This window comes from Bacillus rossius, chromosome 2, assembly GCF_032445375.1.
Source record: "Bacillus rossius redtenbacheri isolate Brsri chromosome 2, Brsri_v3, whole genome shotgun sequence".
NCBI lineage: Eukaryota > Metazoa > Arthropoda > Insecta > Phasmatodea > Bacillidae > Bacillus > Bacillus rossius.
The window spans coordinates 96,787,487-96,808,607 of NC_086331.1; the positions used below are offsets into that span (position 1 = coordinate 96,787,487).

Consider the following 21,121-nt stretch of genomic DNA (forward strand, 5'->3'; position numbering starts at 1 on the left):
GGTTTCAGAGGGAGGGAATAAATCGGAATTCACGTGGAGTTGGGAGGGAGCAGGGGATCCGAAGCGACCAGGAAAAAAAAAGCCACGGTTGGAATAAGTGAGAAAGAGAGAGAGAGAGAGCTAGTTGGGGAAGTTGCGGATGTGGGAAAGAGACGGGAAGGATTCCACCCTCGCCCCTCTCTTGCACCAAGTCTTTTGTGGCTGTTGACCGTATCTCATTCATACTTTTGCATAGTGATCAGTTTCGCAGGGGGGCCCCCCAGCGGCGGGACGCAGTTAAGTCCTGGATGTGCATGCGGCGCGGCGCTTCGGAACTAGACAGAGACAGGTGCGGGCGTCGGTAGGGGGGCGCAGGGGGAAGGGGAAAGGGGGCTTAACATGCAAAGGTTGTCCCGTATAATGCAGCGAGGGGGCGCCCGGGTGTGTGGGGGGGGGGGGGCGGGGGCGCGAGCACGCAGCCAGGCGGTGGCCGCGCAGTCACGCGGCCGACGCCGAAGACGAGACGTTGGCCTAACCTCGACGCCTCTCCGGCGGCGGGACAACTCGGGATGGGGAGGAAGGGAGGGGGGGGGGTAGGACGGGTTGAAAGGTCAAGGTGACGCTCTGGACCAGGACGGGCGAGGCCAGACCGGGGGGAAGGTGCGCGACACGCGTGCGGACCGCACCGAGCGCGCCGGTCGAGTGCGACTTTCGCTTGTTTCCGAAACAGTGCCTCTTGGATGTCCTGCAGCCGCCGCACGTGGTGAGTTACTGCGTGCTCATTCTAGTTTCATATTAGTACGTTAAAATATATTTAAAATTATTAAAAACCAATTTTTCTTGCATTTTGATGCATTCATGCACACCCCTCTCTTGGGCAAAGATTCATTTCAAAAACAGTACTATACTCATAGCTATGTATTTTGTTATTTTTTTTTAAATGTAAACTTCAATTAACTGCTGCCAAGATTGTTATTATTAAACTCCAAACTAACCGGTGTTTCGATAATACGCACTACCTAAATTTTATGTGCGACAAGGCACTAACTTCCTAACGAGCAAAACAGGCGTATGTACTATCGTAATGGGAAATAAATAAATACCTCTTTAACAAATTAAAGATAAACATAATAAGAAAACAACCGATTTGCGTTACAAAAAAAATATGAATAATATAGAAAATAGAATTTTCTCAAGTTAATTTCAATGTGTATTGTTTTTAACGTTGCTTGTTTTAAAACGATGATTTATTTTAAAAAATTAATATGCTTTTTCATTCGCCATAACTTTGAGTAGAGTAGTAAAATTGTTAGCTAAATTATGAGAATGAATTATTTTAGGTTTAAACATAGGAAATAAATTATTTAAAGGAATTCTTATTTAGTTTCATGAACGTAACGAAATTCTATATACGTGTTATTCTGTTATGAAAGAGTTATGTCATAGTCAATTAATGTTTTACTAATATGGCTTATTTAGAAAATAATGTTAAAATAAATTAAGTGTAATCATCAATTTAACTAACAAATTAATGTAAATAATACAGACCTTAAATTTCTAATTCTTATAATCGGATAAAAATAACTTAAGAAAATTATTTTAAAATCACGTTTTGCAATTAGAATATAAGTTTAGTTAATGTTTAAAAAATCGACTGTTATAAATTGAAAGAACAAAATCAAATTTAACACACAATACTAACCATTATGATTTTAATGTTTTATGGAAATCGTCTTTAAAGGGCCCAAGGCCAGATTCTGAACCATTAATTTTGAACATTAAAGAGTAATTATTTATAGTATTCGTGTACTGATTTTACAGTTCTTAACATTGGGTTTTATAAAAAGATTTTTTGAATTTATTTTATTTTGAAAAGTATTTTAAGTGTTTACCAAGCCTTCATAATAAATGTTCATAACGTAATAGTGATAGTTCTGGCGAAAAACTTATTAAAAATTTTATAAAAGAAAATATAACTTTACATTGGCAGGTTCACATTTAAAGTTATTTAAAGTATAACGTTCACATATTTGCAAGCAGACATCAAGAATTAATAAATATTTTCGTTTTTACATTTGAATTTTTTTTACATAAGGGTGATTTCAAACATCAATGTTTGTAAATAATGTATTTTACCTTATAAAGATTGGTTGACACTCGCTACTGGCCTAATACATTGATGTGCTAAGTAAAGTCAAGTGTTAAATTAAAATCCTAGAGGTACGTTACATTAATGTCAGTAAAATCATAAGTTTTTATTGACACAAAAAAATAATAGAAATTTAAATCCAGTATTACATACAAGATAGAGGTAATATATTATATTACATTTACAATTATATTTGGCTTAAATAGTACTAAACTAGCAACAAACCTTAATAATTATTTATATAGTCCATTTATAATTGAGTGAATCCAAAAAAAAATGTTTTAATTAAATGTTTTTTAATTGTGGCCGTTAAGTTAAAATCACAGTAAGCTTTAAATACCAAAATAATAAATATAAACTCCTTAAGATAAAATGTCTAAAGCGATTAAGTGTTATCATATTTAAAAACGAGATTTTTAACACAAATGGAAATCAACAAAAAAATTTTAAATTATCTTAAAACCCTCACGTTATCAGATTCCACCAAAAAAAAAACACTTTTGGTTTCTAGAAAATCAAGGTATCAGTCATTGTTTTAAAGTAGTGTTTTGTTATTTTCTCCAGAATTCATCGGTGCTATTCAGGAATATTCTGTATGAGCTTACGTAGGCTAGATCTTAAGCAATGAATCAAATTAAAAAAAAAAATCTTTTCATAAACAGTCAACTAGGAGTCATTGTTGAGTCACTGCGCTCAAACAAATTGTTTCTCACGTCTGCGATCCGCATTTGGTTCCTGGCGGGTACGGAACCTGTATCCCTGTGACGTGGGTAACCCGGCGGACAATGCTGATGGACCAGCAGGTTTGCCCACGGAGGTCCTTTTTGCCACAACCTGGACCACGTGTCTTCTTGCCTCGTGCACTGGTTCAGGAGCGCAGTGGCCTCTGTGCAAGTGTTGGACGAAGTCCGGTTTTTCCCTAGTAGGAAATGTGGCGGACGTTTCCATGCGCCGGTAGGTTTTATCGGAGCACTCCCGTAAATTAAAAATACCGTGCATTCCTTTAAAGCTTCGTTCTGAACACACGAGGCCTCTGCCTAACCGGGCACACATGCGGTGTGTAGAGCTTCAGAATAAACCACGTGATTGAAAACTGCTCGAAATATATGAGTGGTTTATGCCCAACTAAGATACTCGAAAGGACCTAAGGGCCTGGCATTACACTTTTTTCTCTTATTTCTCCGCCTTATGATGTTTTGGTTACCGCTGAAATCTCATAGTTGCCCTATGCTCGACGAGAAGACGGCGCACCAGTTCAGGGCCTTGCGCTTAAAGGCGATACCGTATTAGAAGCACCAGGAAGCGTCGCACTTATCATCCCACTTCACTAACACTTAACACAGCTACACCGCTGACAAGGTGGCCACCCTTTGTCGCATATAATCATTTAAATTACAAGTCGTCAACATATATTATTCTCAATGATTAACGCTAGCTTACTCAGGTTCACTTTAACCTCCAATGTAAAACAACACGTTAATTTTTTCTTCGGAACTGTAGCATTGTTCCAAATAAAATGTTTAATGGAAGACCAGAAAAAATAGCATTTTCAATTCACGATAGGCTAAAATTAAAGTACATATGCCTTTATGCTGTTTTGCTATTGGTTACTGTTTATCTGGTCGACTCCGGGCAAACGAGAAACCCTCAAACAAAGGAGTATTGCAACGCACGCAAACCAGTTTATGACTTAACAATTCAGCAGCCAATGAACTGACATTATTTGCCAAAGTGAAATGTGAAGTATTTCTTGAAGTTCATCGAAATGGCGAATTTTTGCAGTCCCTGTGTATAATATAGAATTTAACACTGGAATTCTTACTCTTATCGTCAGTGTGTTATAATTAGAGAACTGAAAAATTCGTGGATTCATTTCACGATACGTTAGAATCCATGTACTTTACCTTTTTGCTGCTTCAGTGATTGGGCCACAGTTTTTTCTGAAGAACTCTGGGCCACTGATAAATCTTCAAGAAAAGAAGAATTACATGTAGTCGTAGTGAACTAGTGTAACGAGAAAGTATCCAATGAACAGACGTCATTTTCCCGAGTTCATAGAGTATACTAGAGTCCATCCTCTAGTTAACTGAAATCTTGAATTTTTCCGGTCTCTAATTAAGAGAAAGCAACTCTGCTTATTAAGATCTGAAACGGTGACAAAAAAACAAAGGGCACATAGACTCTTAGACATCGTTAGTAGGAATAAAGTATTTGTCGTATTCGATACGAAGCCAAATCTAGGTTGTTTTTATAATCATATATGATTAAAGTCACGTTAATGTCGCGGATCCCTTGGTGAGCAATGTAGACTTGAAGCACTTACACATATGTTTCACGTCGATGATTTGACTGCTGTGACCTTGACACGCCCTTGACGAACCTAAGCTAGTTATAAATAATTATCGGAAGTGGTAACCCATTCTCGTGTAAACAACCAAATGATGTGACCTTATTATCGACCACCGATAATTTTAAAATGGCCAAATTATTAACTGGCCGAGTCTGAATTCCACCGAAAAACCTCTGCTGCAGGTTAATCACGAAAAAATAAGTAGAAAAATATATGTGACTTATGGTGTAAAGTGCTTCTTAAGGCTGGTATACGCCTTTCAACTTACAGCTGAACAAATATTTTATTGTAAATAATAGAAAGAGAATTTAAGATAGAACACTGAGGATCTAGATTATGTTTATTGGAGTGAATTTCTACAACCAAAGAAAATTCTTTGGCTGTAGCAAAATTATTTCATTGAAATTACTGGAGGATAGAAGCAAGCCACACAAATTTGTGGAAAAATAAGCTTTAACACTCTATTATAATAGATAATAGATAGATAATAGAAATAATTATTTATACGAAGTAGTTTTGTTATTGCGATCAAATTTGTGGTGGTTATAGAACTTCGTTCAATTAACTTGGTTTGGACGCTCATTGTTCTGTCTTTAATAATTTCTCTTGAATTTACAATAGACATGATGTTCAGCCCCAACTTCAAAAACATGTACCAACCTCGGTAAGTACTTGAGACCATAAGTGGTATAGTATTTTTTAACTTATTTCGTCGTGATTAATCTGCAGCTGAAGTTGGTCAGTCGATTTCAGACTCCTCATGTATTAGAAATTTGATCCTAGCCTGGTTCCGGAGTCCACCACCTTGGATTGTGACGCCAAGGTCGCCATATTGTAATCGAATGCCCAAATCCCGAACGTTGCTATCTTCGTTACGGCAACATCACCAACGAATGCCCCACTCCTTAATGTTTCATTTTTAATTACGGTGACATCACTATCGAGTAACTAACGACCGAACGTCACATTTTTCGTAACAGTGACATTGCCATCGAGAGCCGCAATCCCAAAAGTGGCTATTTTTTTACGGTTACATATCAATCTAGCGTCCACTACTTAATGTTGCACTTGTCGTAATGGTTACATCACCAACGAGAGCCCCACTCCCGAACATTGGAATTTTTTGTAACGGTGACATTGCCATCGAGTGCCCATTCCAGAAAGTTGCATTTTTTGTTACATTGACATCTCCATCGAGTGTCCACACCTTAATGTTGCAATTTTTAATACGGTTGCAACGTCATCAAGAGTACCACTCTCAAACGTCGCACTTTCCGTTATGGGTACATTTAGCTTTGACTTTTTAACTTTGCCTTCAAAATATACCAACATTTTCCAAAATTCGTCCAAAAATTCACTAAAATGACTTAAATTTTACAGTTTTTTGGAAAACATTCCCCCTAATAAATACCAAAAAAATTTGAAAAATAGAAAAATCACATTTTGAGGGAAAAGTTACCGTATTAGGCCAATGGGAAAAATTTCCGTTTAGTTCTAAAAAAAATTTCGATGGCTTGAAATGTCCCCAAAGAGACTTTAATTCTCAATTTACCATCCTCCAGTAAGCCTTGGGTGGGGTACTTTGACCTTGACTTATACCCGGCCACTATCATGAATGACAGTGACCGCCATTTGGTTTTCAGAGCTGTAAGCCATTTTGAACACAACGTTAAGTCCACCATTTTGTTTTTACCATTTGGAAATATGACATCACGTTCGTCATCTTGAAATTCCGTAATTATTTATCCAAAAATAATAAATACATTTTAAAAATACTATAAAATATTAAATTACAATTTTAAATTTTTTTAAAACATAAATTGACTTTATCGTGGATCGAGTCCTCTCTTTGAACCTGTTGAGGTCATTCGATAAAAAATGGCGATGGGTTCTTCCTCCACGGAGGCTACCAACACACTGACTCAACACCTCTAACCAGTATGACATCATGACGGCCATCTTCGATCCGCATTTTGTTTTCATCTTCTAGAAATCGCTGCCACCATATTGGATTAATTTTTACCGGCTGTCAGCTATTTTAACATCCGCCATATTGGTGATCATTTCGGCTGCAATATTGAAAACCTGTAATTATCTAACCAAAAAATCAGAAAAATGATCAAAAATAATTTTAAAGTTACCTTTTAATATAACGATTAATTCAATCGTTTGTTGTCCACGGTTCTATCTTTGGTCGATGCAAAAAGTACAATTTTTTTCTTAAATATTATTCATTTAGTAAAATATGACTAAATGTCCCCAAAGTATCTTGATTGCTCTTTCTGACAGCATGCAATAAGCCGCTGAGGTCATATTGTCTGTCATCTTAAAAAATCTGTAATCATTAACAAACAATACTGAAAATATTTCCACAAGCATTAACAAATATAATTAATAATATATATTGGTAATTCTATCGATTTTGATCCGTAGTTCGTTCATTTGTCAGTACTAAGATTACTTAAATCTTAAAATCATTTATAAATTATTTGTTTTCATCACCTATCAATGAGTTTATTAATATGCATTACTGAGAGCAAGGGACTCAAAAAAAGATACATAACTGCCCGACTGAATAAATATGTTACACAATATCACTCCACTTACCTGGAAACCACATTCGACAAAAATTACTATTACTAGACTGCCAACTATAGGCATTTAGGCCAAGCGTTTCCGAACCACGGGGCTTTAATGGTCGATACTTATCATTCCTTTTAACCATGCCATGTCCAAGGTCAGGCTTATAGGTCAAGCGTATTCGAACCACGAGCCTTTTATTTTATACTTGTCATATCTCTCAAATAAATATTACATATTTCAAACAGAAAAGTTTTTCAAAACTGCTAGCCCTACTGTATGGCTATAACCTATTAGAATCATCTAGATCAACCGAGCATATTTTATGCTTACGATAAGACCAAGAATCCCTGCAAAACCATTTCATGCTTACTACAAGACCAAGAGACGCTGAAAATTATAATCTCTTTTTATGACTACAGACATCACTACGATCATTCAACGAAAAGGAAGTACATATTGGACCCACCTCTAGCTCGGAAGGATACGACAGGATGTGATAAGACTATCTCCAACTGGCTACAATGCCTCCAATTGCACCAAATTACTTATATTGGAATTGGAAATAATTAGCTACAGTGGCTTCTAATGCTGCAACTGATCTCATTTGTATAAATGGCTCGAATGTCTTTACTTTTACTCTCCATTTTGTTAGTCATTGGCAACGGTTTCTTTGCATTCTTAAGTTAGAAGTATTATTACGATATCAGCTCTGAGCTGGTAGTTAGTTTACAAGAAGTATCACAATAACATTATTTTTAAAACCAAATAATATAATTATTTTTCAATCATATACACATGCAGGTTATAAAATTCAATCGTTGTATGTACCCCAAACCTCTTAGTTTACGAAGCATAGTTTAAGTGTCATTGGTTATAAATAAATGTTCAACATTTTGCGAAGCAAGTAGAAGTCCTAACCCGTCGACTAACATGTTTTGTATCTTTCCACAACATGGGACGCACATTCAACGAATATGACACAAATTTTGTACGCAAATTCTTCTAACAGGATGTAAATTTGTACGTATATTACTCAAGTGCCTAGCTTGCCTCTTGCCTGGATTGGGCTATGTAACCGGCTTGCATCCCACTAACCTAGTTTGATTACGTGCTCGGCTTACATCCTGCTGTGTCAACCTATATTAGTCTAGATCTTTGCCCTATTTGGACCATATGACTTACTTGTTCATGCCTGACTTGGACTACGTGACCGACCTGCATCGAACCTAGCCTGTATTGTAACTTGCTTGCCTCATGAACTTCTAGCCTCAGGCCCTGCTTGCTTCTTGCCCTGATTTCCTCGTACTTGTCTAGCTTACTGTTTGGCTTTGACCACATACCCAGCTTGCGTCTTGCCCAGATTGCCTCGTACGTATTTGGCCAGTGTTTAGCTTTGACTACATGTCCGACTTGAATCGTACCCAGAATGCCTCGTGCGGGTTTTGCCTAAAGTTTGATTTGACCACATGCCAGGTTTGTCTCCTGCACATGCATAAATGCAACATGCTCTTCGTTCTTCAACCTCATATGTAACCTGGCTAAAATGAAGCCAGGCTAAATTTGTAGCCAGATGGAGCCATTGGCTTCTTTAATCGCCACGTTACATTTGTAACCAATTACTACAAATGTAGCCTTGCTACAAATGTAGTCTGGCATTATTTAAGCCAGGCTATAAACAAGGTAGAGGCAAGCAGGGCATGTTATAATTTAAGCATCTGCAAGAGGCAAGCAGGGCATGTTGTCACATCCAAAACGCGTACAAGGCCCACTGGGCATGGTGCAAGCCAGGCACATGGCCAAAGCCAAACACTAGACAAAACAATTTCGAAGCAATCTGGACAAAAATTAACTGGATCCGAGGCAAGCAGGGTCTGAAGTTAGCAGTGTATGAGGCAAGCAAGTAGTATAGGAAAGTATTTCCTGTGCCAGGCTTCCAGCTGTGGATTGCGATTGTAATAGTTCCTCCGTCATCTTAGATTGTAACATCAAGTTGGCCATTATGATGACCTTGACATTGACCTTTGACCTTGACCCCTGCGGCCATCTTTGATCCGCCAATTTATGTTCTAGAACTTTCCGTCATATTGAATCCCACAATTTTGTTTTCTAGAACTTTTGCCATTTCGTTTACTATAAATTTCCGAACTTTGGATAATCACATGACCGTTGCAATTTTCGTTACGGCCGCCATCTTAAATAATCGTAATAATTAACCTAGAAATTCCGAATTTTTTTTTAAATTTATAAAAATTTAATTAATCAAATTTTGATACAATAAAATTTAAAAAATCTGTTGCAATTTTTCGTTACGGCTGCCATCTTAATAACAAGTATTTATTATTCAAAAAATTCGGAAAAAAATTTTAAAATTATAAAAAAATTAATTAATTCTATTTTAATAAAATATTTTTTAATGCACTTACGCCATGGACTCATCAGTTCGAGCCCGGTGAGGGTAAATATAAAAAAAAAATTGTAACCGTTCCTTCCTCCACAGAAGCCGCCGACAGACTGACCACCCACCACTATTGCCAAGGTATATAATTAGACAGAAAGTATTATGTCATTTCCCCCATTTTGTTTTCGTCTGTTCGAGGCAGCCATCTTGGTTTTTGTCTGCTAGAGAACACTGCAACCGTTTTAGTTTATTTCTTTTCAGTAGAGTGCAGTAATAATTTATTATTACTGTGGCACTCGCCATCTTGAAATTTGATGCCATCTTGGAATTTAGTAGTTAATTAGCTATAAATTTGGGAAAAATTACAAAATTCATAAACAAATTTATTTATTAATAATGAACTAGTTGGTATGTATTTCATGCGTAAAAATTAGACTTCCATGTTAGGCATAGTGAAATTGTATTTATTTCGTCCGACAGGTATTTTGTTAATAGTGGTTTTTTCAATAGTGAATGATTAATAAATTCCACAAAATGTATTGGGAAACAATAAAAATTTATATTGGTTTAGTATCTCATATCACTTGTCGAGAAACAAACAGGATATAAATCTATCGCGCCAACCATTGATTTTTTTATTAATTTTTGGAATTTTTCTGAATTTATAAGTCAACTAGCTGCCCGACCTGGCTTCGCACGGCTATACTAATGGAAAAAATTAAGCCACATCTCCCATTTACAGTATTGGTAAATAAAAAATATTCAGTAAAAATTTATTACAATGCTGTATAATGTAGCCTACCGGACAGAAAATGAATAGCACCGATGGTTTCCCGACTCGTGCATGCAACGTACAACTGATGTACCCGTACTTCGCTACGGCAGTCTACAGGCAGATCACTCTTGCGCCGCTCATTATACATGCCCCTCCTTGTGGGTACGCCATTGCCGCGCGATGCCCGTTGCCATGGAGACGCAGAAGGCATGAACAATGCAAAATCCTTTTCTCATGCAGACAAAGTACCCACTGTTGCCTGGTTTTAACCACCCATGGGATCTAATTTTCGGAAAATGTCATCCTGCGTAACATAAGGAACATTACTGTGGAGTTTCAAGTCTGTAAAATATATATACTTGAAAAAAGGGGCAATAAAAACAAATTAAACACAGAGAGAGGAAAAAAATCAATAGTTTAGGTTTGAGATTTAAAGCGATAAATAGTATTTAAATACTAATTGAACTCTTATGAGGGTACTGATTGCTTCCTTGTTAATATCACACGGGTGTTTTTTACTTGTATGGGAAAATTAAGAATGGTAAGGCATCTAGTGCGTGGCAACAATGTTAATAGGCAATAGGAATTAAACTTCTATGCGCCTGCGGCATTGTCAACACACACTTCGTACGTGTACTGCATGTTGTATCTAATCCCCTCCAACGCATTTGATTCTAAATTGGACTTTTAGTAAGGATTCCTTTTGTTATTGATAATATAATATAGCCTATAGACTTCCTCGATAAATGTACTATACAACACTGAAAGAATTTTTCAAATCGGACAAGTGGTTCCTGAGATTAGCGCGTTCAAACAAACAAACAAACAAATAAACACTTCAGCTTTATAATATTAGTATAGATGATTACAAATGTTCAAGATGGCGGTCATATCGGCTTACGTGCTGCTAGTATATAAGGAACCTAAACCACTTTTATAATTCAAAAATAATTTTTTTAATAAGTTTTTGGTCTACAATTATTTTTTGCATCACCCAGGGATTGAAACAAGAAAAAAATCGATCCAATCAATCAGTATATCAATGAGTTTTTTTATGAATTTTGGAATTTTTTCCGAATTAATAGCTAATAAATACATATTTCCAAGATGGTGTCCTAATATAAAGATGACGATCATAGGGGATTACTGGAGGTTGATACCTTTATGAAGAAATTTTGAAGTTTTTTATTTTGAACATAATTTATTAAATAAGTATTTTCTGTCTAAAATACATTTTTTGCATTAAAGAATTATCGAGCCAAGGATGGATATCAATAGAATCAATCAGTAAATTATTGAGTGATTGTTTGATGATTTTTGGAATTTTTCCAGAATTTCTATGTTAATTATTACGAATTTTCAAGATGGTGGCCGTAGCATCATCATCATCGGCTTACTAGAGGCTCGTAGAAGAGGAATTAAAGGTTCTTTAAGTACTTTCCACCATATTTATTTAAATTATGTTTTACAAAAAATTACATTATTTCCATCGATCAAGTATCTTACAAAGGACAAGAATCGATAGCATCAATCAGTATATTAATGAGTAATTTTTCTCGTGAATTTTGTAATTATTACCGAATTTATAGCCAAATAACTACGAAATTTCAAGTTGGCATAAAAATTTCAAGCTGGCGGGTGCCACAATAATAATAAACTATTACTGCACTCTACTGAGAAAAAATAAACTAAAATGGTTGCAGTGTACTCTAGCAGACAAAAACCAAGATGGCAGCCTCCAGCAGACGAAAACAAAATGGGGGAAATGACATAATACTTCCTGTCTAATTATATACCTTGGCAATAGTGGTGGGTGGTCAGTCTGTCGGCGGCTTCTGTGGAGGAAGGATCGGTTACAATTTTTTTTATATTTACCTTCATCGGGTTCGAACTAATGACTCCATGGCGTAAGTGCATTTTAAAATATTTTATTAAAATTGGATTAATTAATTATTTTATAATTGAATAAAAAATTCTGAATAATTTGAATAATAATTACTGATTATTAATATGGCAACCGTAACGAAAATTGCAACAGTGTTTACTTAAATTTTATGTTATCAAAATTTGATTAAGTAAATTTTTATAAATTTCAAAACATTTCCTGTTTTCTAGGTTAATTATTACGATTATTTAAGATGGCAGCCATAACGAAAATTTCAACGATGATGTGAAATTCAAAATTCGGAAAGTTGTAGAAATCAAAATGGTGGAACAAAGATGGCCGCAGGGGTCAAGGTTAAAGATCAAACCAAGGTCATCATAATGGCCGCCATGATGTTAAAATCCCAGATGGAGGACACCGACACTCTAACATAAAAAGTACGGATTTTCAAGATGGTGGCCGTAACGGAAATTGCAACGGTATTTTTTAAAATATTTTTAATCAAAATTTAATTATTTTATTTTTAAAATTAAAAAAAACATTAAAATCGGATAATAAGTAAAGATTTTCAAGATGGCTGCCATAACGGAAATTGCAACAGTGACGTTATAATCCATGATGACGTCAGAGGCTTATCGGAGGCTTATACATGGATGCTTAAGCCTATATATGGACATTTCTAGCCGCTGATATTTTTATGGACTTAAAACGGGAATTTTTCCTCGAAAAAATAATTTTTTTAGTTTTCAAATTTTTGAGAAATTTTGGGGAATTTTTTTACAAAAAAAATGGAAATGTTGGGCGAATTTTGGCGAATTTTGGGCAAATTAGGGAAATTGTTGAAGATCAAATGTCAAGGTCTTGGTCAAAGTTCAAGGTCAAGGTTATCCAAGATGGCCACCGTGACGTTACAACCCAAGATGGCGGTCGGCTCCTCAGCTCCATACCCTGAACCCTGTGCCCGGAGGAACCAAAACATAGTACTGGCATTGTATCCTACCTATATCCTGCGACCTATCGTATAGGTACTAATGGGATCGTATCCTACTGAGAAGAATGTACGTGCAATATACGTTCTGTTGGTTAAAAGTGCTTCCTTTATGTGAATGTGCTTCCAAATGTGTCTTTTTTAATGTTGTTTTGACTCCTGCATTAATGTAAATGGTTGTTATTTAAAATACGCATATTTTTTCAGTGACTGCGAGTATATAAGCGAGTACTGAACGATGCGACTCTGTTTGTTACTGGCTACGACGGTGTAAAGGTCACCTAGTTTGACCATCTGATGCATAAGTCCGGTAATTATTATCTATTCTTGAGAAATTGTTATCATTTTTACCATTTTTCGTACCGAACTCGATAGAAGTTGTACCATCGTCGATGGGAACCAAGATGGCAGCGACGTCGACGGTGTCGCAGATTCCGTTGTCATCGTCAACGACAACTATGCAGAACTCTTCAATGTGTACCATCATCACCGAACACACTAGAGGAGACTTCAACAGGCATGGTTCAACCGTAAGAAGAGACTTTAACTGTTTCATTGCTGGCTGCAGTGGAAAATTCCATGAATTACGTTTCGCCAGCGAAGGAGACTTCATTGGCTGGTGACTCGTCAACTAGCATCGATGTCGTTACTGTGACAATTTTTTTTGAACAACAGTAAGCTCGTCGAGCAGAGAAGAGTGAATGTGCTAATAGTAATTCTCGCAAAATTGTTATCTGTGAAATATGTCGCAAATAATTACCAAGAAATGATAATTGGAAAAGACACTTAAGACATGCAAATGTCCTGCTGTATGACATTAGGTAAATAAAGGTTTCGCTACAACATTGAATAATTAATTCGCTTATGAGTTCAACGGGAATTGGTACTACAGCAGTTACATCAGAATCTGGTTCGATCCTGAAAGATTAATCTTCATCAACTAGGGGTCCTTGCAGCTGTGTTAAAACGTTCACATTTTCTCATGATGCACAAAGACACGAGAAGAGTAAATATGCAAACAATTCTTACTCGTATTGATAATTCGAGACGTCATGTGAAAAACTGTCTAGATGAAGTTCGTGTGCCTACTTTTGAACTATCTGCAGTTATTTCGATTCATCGGTTTAGATGAGAGACTCGTGTGCGTCAAGCACAAAAACATATGTTCAGCAACCGATTGCGATAATGCCTGGACATGAATACAAACCTAAGATTGTGCTTGGTCCATTACATGTAAATGATAACTGATTCCACTTGGTTAAATTTGCATTTCGTGGAATGTTGAATGACTACTATTTTCTAAATACATTTAGTGATTCAAAATAGTTTGTGCTTTTCTTGATGATATCAAGCAATACATAATAAATCAGTTTACTAATGAAGTAGCAACGCATGTATCTTTAAAATGTAACTTGAGGCTGGACTGTGCAAATGGCAAACCATATCCGTTCGAGTACAAAGTGAAGAAGTGAGCTTTTAAGACAGTGGATACTCTCATTTATACTTCCAACGATGTGAAGCAATCTGTTAAACACAATATCGATAAATTCTGTCTCAAAGACAAAGACTATGTAGGTAAAGGATCTGGCTGGTCTCTGTTTTCAGTAAATCGATTGGAAAATAAGAATTATTCGAAGCAAATGAAGAACTAAATATTTATTAAAATGCTAACATTCGCAAGTGTTCCTGTAGCAGTGTATAATTTATGCAATAAATTTTATTTTTCAAAGGTGTTGTGTTATTTCTCGAACCTGAATCCTGAACTTTTAATGTGAAATGTAATTTTAATAAATATGTTTTTAATGTAAAATTAATGTTTTGCATCGAACAAGAATAAAATAAAGGACTTAAATCAATCTAATTAATTAATATAGTGAAAAGTACTTTTATTTATGATTATTAGAATTTTTTCGAATTTTTAGCTAAAAATTACAGATATTCAGGATGGCTTACTTGAGGCTGTAACTAGTGGAATTAAAGCCTACTATAGGACTTTACACCATATTTATTTAAATTCAAATTTTTTTAAGTAAAATGAAATTTTTGTTCATCAATTAAATATCGAACCAAGTACATGTATAGATCGAATCAATCAGTAAATTATTATTTTTTTATTAATTTTTTAATGTTCCCCGAATTTCTAGCTAATTTTCCTGATCACGGCCCACGTGGTAGACAGTATTGAGGACATAAATACTACTGCACTACTGCAGGTAAAAATTAAACCAATATGGCGGCAGAGCACTCTGTCAGACGACGTGTGTACTTCGTGAAACTAGCTCTCCTTTTATCGAGTGCTGAAAACAAGGTACACGAGAGCACTCTCTAGCAAACGACGAGTGTACTACGTTACACTGGCACTCCTAGTAACTAGTATTAAAAATAAAGATGGCTGCCACCAGCATACAGATATACGATGACGGCTATGATGTCATAATCCAAGATGGTAGCCTTCAGAAGATGAAAACATGTTTCTGGTTATTTTGTCATAATCTAAGATGGCTGTCTCCAGCAGACCAAATAAAGATGTCAGATTTAAGATTGTTGATGTATTAGGTATAGGTATGCATTGGTATAACTGGTGGGTGGTCAGTCTGTCGGTGGCTTCTATGGAGGAAGTAACTGATGGAGGAAGTATCTGTCACAATTTTTTTTTTTTTTTTTTAGCTCACCGAATTTGAACCGTGGATATCATGATGGAAGTTTTTTTTTAAATAAAATTTTTTTTAAAATGTATTTAAGTATTTTTTGTAAAATAAAACCATTTTTTCCGAATTTGTCGGATGATGATTACGGATTTTCAAGTGGCAGATGTTTCGACATAATTTAAAAATAGCGAAACGATTTTTATAAAAATTGTATTTTATAAGATTTATTTATAAATGTTTAATTTCCTCCCATTTTCCCCCAAAATAATTTTACGAATTTTCATGATAGCGATTGTGACGATAAAAGGAACGATGACGTCACAATTCAAAATGGTGGTCATTACATGCTAATGGTGTAGGTAAAATGTCCTCAGAGATTTATTGGAGGCTTGTAAATGAGGAAGTTAAGCCTCTTTGAAGATATTTCGGACTGTGACATTCTTTGAGGTCTAAAAAGGAAAATTTATCCTCAAACGGGAATATTTTCCTGGAAATAGGGAAATTTTAATTTTTCTGATTTTGTTAAGATATTTTGGTGGAATTTGTTTCCTAAAAACTGGAAATTTTGTCTAAGTTTGGAAAATTTTTGTCAAATTTGAACAAATTTTGAGTCATATTTTGGCCAAATTTGGCAAATTTCCTATAGGTTAAAGGTCAAAGGTCAAAGTCATCCAAGATTGCCATTGTGACGTCACAATCCAAGATGGCGGACATCGACACCAACATCAAAACTAGCTATTAGCTATGTACTACTAATGGCTTACTCGTCGCGCTAATGTAGTAATGTCGAGGATTCGATCCCTCCCTTTTTTCTATTACAACACGATAAAATGAATGCGATAATAATGTGACGGATTGATATAACGTAGTGGCAAGCTACTGGAAACGTCTTTCGTATGTCCCGGGTTCTAAAACCAGTCCATCCATCCTGATTTCGGTTCCCCATTGTTTCTCTTAAGTAGAGACCAGAAAAAACGCGTATTTAATTCACAATAGATTGGAATTCAAACCGTTGTACTTTTACGCTTCTACTGTTATTGGTACACAGTTCATTTGTATGACTGTAAACCAATGAGAAGTCATCAGTAAAAGAAGTAATGAATACAAAACAATCAGTTTCAGACATCTCATAATCATAAATAAAACAAGGGACATATTCCTCAGTGTGCAGAGTACTGTGGAGACTATCCTGACTGTATTTGAACCCACGAATTGTTCCTGTCTCTGCTGGTAAGTTATCATTCCAGGCAAATTCTGAGTTGTCACCTTATTATCAACAGGCTGTTTCCCATTTCTTATCCAATAGCCCTGCATTACGTCGCTGTGTTGCCTGCCGTCCTCATCACCATGTCTATACGTAGAGCCACGATAATTTAATATCGGATTCATCGGGTAACAAAATATACCCGTTGATGATTGGACTACGGTACTACTAACATGCGTTTAACGACCCTTAGCCAGTTATAAACAAATATATAAATGGTCACCCAATCAAGTGTAACACGCCAAAGGAAAATAACGTTTTATCGACCAATGAGCTTCAAGAAAAAAACATTGAATTAATTCGAGCCTAAAGCGAAGAAAATCCATAAAATAATTGTGGCTCTATTCCTTTTTCTAACAGATATGACGCACCTCAAAAAAAGTAAATCACAAAATTCACTCATGCAGGACATGTAGAGGAGACGAAGATGTACGCAAGAACGGGAAATTATGTTCTGTTCTAAATCCCTTACCGTGTGCATACTTTAATACACACTGAATCCTGGTTATGTGAAATGTCCTTCAAGCGCTCGTGTGCAGAGTACGCAGCACATCGCACGTACATGTTGGGCATGCATGCCAGTGTTGGCTGTAGCTGTGGATGTGTAGGGTACAGTCGGACTGCGCAGTGACTACAAGTAGTTAGCTCACTAGAGCACGTGCCGTAGAGATGTGTGGTGAACCTTTGCATGTTCATCACGGAAAAGACTGCAAAACAATGGTTGGTTTTGTAACTTTCCTAGATGACATTACATGTAACAGGTAAAAGTCTCAGTGTACAAGGTACCGTCTGTGTATCGATGAACAAAAGCATAGACGATACTGTTTTCGAAGGCGTACTTGCCTCGTCTACATGTCCTGCATAAGAAACCACTTCTCCAACGTGTTTTTTTTTATACACTTTGTATGCGCTTCGGCTGTGCAGAAGAGAAGGCAGTCTAATGAAACACGCGAAGATAAAGGTCGCAGGCTATTGTCAGGAACCATCCAAGGAGAAGCCTTGAGTAGTTTAGGAAAAGACGGAAAAAATCCAACTAACATATCGTATCTAGAATCGAGCCTTTGCGTGGCCTCGCTCGATGAAAATAAAAAACATAAGATTGCGTACTACCACGCACATACGAAGTGAAACTTCACAAATATAAGCACAACTAAGAATGTACATATAATAATGTGTACAAGTATGCAAGTGTGCAATTCCCCTCTCCGTCATCTTTATCGAGTGTACCAGTCCCAAATTTCGCACTCTCCATTACGGTTAGATCGCGACCTTAACATTTGACCTTGACTCTTGGCATTTTACCTTGACTTTACCTTGTCCTTTGAAATTTACCTTAAACTTTCAAAATTCGCCAAAACAATTTTCCAAAATTTACTTAAAATTTGCCGAAATTTGCCCAACATTCGACAAAATAACACCAAACGTGCCCTTGTTTTTTTTTAGAAAAAAAAAATCATTTCCGTCAAAAAAAACCTCAAAGTAATTAAGAAAATTCAAAATTCTCTTATGGAGATAAAAATTTCCGTTTCGATCGAATTTGTCACGTTTTATGCCCCTATACTGATCGTTGCTGTTTTTGGTTGCTCTACGAGATTAACATTTTCGTTACCCTCTGACGACGTCATCGCCGCACTTTCGCCTGATGAAGTCGGCACGGAGCTCGCGCAGTGAAGAGTTGGAAAGTGGGTTTCCACCCGCGTCACTCCGTCAGTTTTCTCTCCTCCCTCGCTCGTCAGAACTCGGGCGGTGATCCAACCCTTGAGGGGGGGGGGGGGAAGCTGGCGTCGCGATATAACTCACTGCCGACTGCTGCTCCAGCTAATTACGCGCCCATAAACACTGCCAATCAAGCCGGGTCTTAGACGAGCACCGGGAGCCGTGGAATTACAACCGCCCCACGCCGAGGGAAGGGATCGAGGTGCATCTTCGCCTGGGGTGGATACACTTCATTATCGAGAGCTGCGTTCGGCGGCCGGCAACTCTCTGTCCCCGCAAGGAAACCTGGCCTCGCTTCGCGGCGGGCGCATTGCTCACGGCCGTAACTCCGTGCGGCCATTACGAAGCCCGCCTTTTTTTAAATGTCGGCAAATTGCAATACTTATACGTCAGGCAGTAACTCATCGCAATTCGTCGTCCCGCCGTCATTAAGCTCACTGGGGCTTTTAAAATTGCAAGCACAAGAAATGCTGACAAATTGGCCACGGACCTAATTAATAATCCCAAGTATCTCCTGGAGACATTTTCCACTGAAGACATTCCAAGAAAGAAAAAAAAAGGACCAGTATTGCCTGACTGAAATGTTGGGACACCAGTCCTCACAAGAGCGATAGTTTGAATAGTAAACTTTTATCTAGGAGAAGAAACACGATGTGTAGATATTCAAGTCACTTTCATAAAAACGTTTGTATCATATGATATGTTTAGAGTCCCGGAAATTTCGCGGATTCCTCTGGCCTCAGGATAGAATTCAAAGTTATAGGTGTGCTCGACCCATGTTTACTTTCCCATTGGTTGATTTCTTAGCGAGAACATTTTTATCCTTGTTATTTGGCACTACCTTATTCGCTTACTTCTCTCCTAGCTGGACATCGTTGGCTCACGGTCGTAGAGGGGCGTGTCCAGATAACTACGGTCCAATCATGAACACAGTGCGACAGTGTGGAGGTTTGCATTCTAGCTTGCGACTAAATGAATCCGCGAAATTTCCGTGGCTCTAGATATGTTATTAATTTTCTAGCGAGGGATTTTGAACGCATCAATATCACTTAACTGAAAGAAAAAAAAAAGATGCACACATAAATTAAATTTTAAATATGACTAAGCAATTAAAAGTCGAGTTAAATCCACAGTTGGACGTGACATTTTAAGGTTTTTATATGTGGTTAACAAACGTGCAAACTCATAACAATCTGAAATTATAAAATAAATAAATGTGAGTCTTTGAGCATTCGCCAGTGATGTGTAAACTTCTAGCCTCGGTAACGAGCGAATCCACGTGTTTTCATGTTGTTATTGTACAAATAAACGTATACCTAATATTAAATTCAGACACGAAATTCAACGTTGAATTTTTTAATACAATGTTGAGCGTGATGAATATATCTACTGATGAATAATTATTCTCTTTACATTTAAAAATATTTCTGTACGCGAATCACACCCACGTACTTTCTGCGGCCACAGTTAGGACTCGCTGCCGGAATCGTAAACGTTGCTTGCCACAATCAAACGCAAATAGCAGCACGGACCAGTATAAACGACTCCGATAAAAGCGAAAAAGACTTGCAAAAACCTTAAACCATGGCTTTGGACCTAATTTTCGACAAGTAATTTAATTGAAATACGTACTGCGCAAGTTGTTAAAAAATTCATTAAACAGATAACCATAATTTTTTTTCCGCAGACGTTATAAGTAATTCTTCTGTTGCATTGTTTAAATTATATCCAGAATGATTTTAAAACATATAGGCCTATAGGCCCTATTATATTTCGAAGTATATTTTTGTATTTTATAAAATCAGTCGGTAAATACTTTCTACAAACAAACCTCAATTTCATTGAGCTGATTCAACATTATTATAATATTATATTCTATTCAATTTAGAAGAAGAATGTGGATTATAATGACTGTAATGTCAGTTTTCTTACGTACTTTAAAACGAGGGATTAATATGGCTATATTAGTTTACCAAACAAATTTAAAGGTTGTTACACTATCATAAAGTTTAATTTGGCATATGTACCTTACTGATCACGAAAGTGACTATATAGGGTATATGTTGCTACACGTGGGTCCGCCATCTTTGTTGCATATTTCCGTCCTTTGACATCCATTCCATTTTCACAAAATTTCTTCTACAAAATGACGTATACCAAGAGCTAAGATATTTACCCGTCAAAAATTTGTGTTCCTATCATCTGAAATGTATAAATAGTAAAAACAAAACCCTTATATTATTTTGTATTCACAAGAAGGATGCCATACAGCTATTCTTACAATAAGTAACAGAGAACTTAAACCAAAATTATCTCGGAAGAAGTCCTCAGTCTGAAAAGCGTACACAGAATTCCATTTCTTGGGGGAATACAAACGCGTTGCCTT

General features: G+C 36.6%; 1 long non-coding RNA gene across 1 annotated transcript in view; it reads left to right on the forward strand.

The window, feature by feature from the left end:
* The first annotated feature begins 475 nt into the window (after window positions 1–475).
* The window catches only part of LOC134528802 (uncharacterized), a 108,740-nt gene continuing 88,094 nt past the window's right edge, over window positions 476–21,121 (forward strand). The window contains exon 1 of the long non-coding RNA XR_010074426.1: window positions 476–742. This is a non-coding gene — a long non-coding RNA (uncharacterized LOC134528802). The remainder of the gene's footprint in view (window positions 743–21,121) is intronic.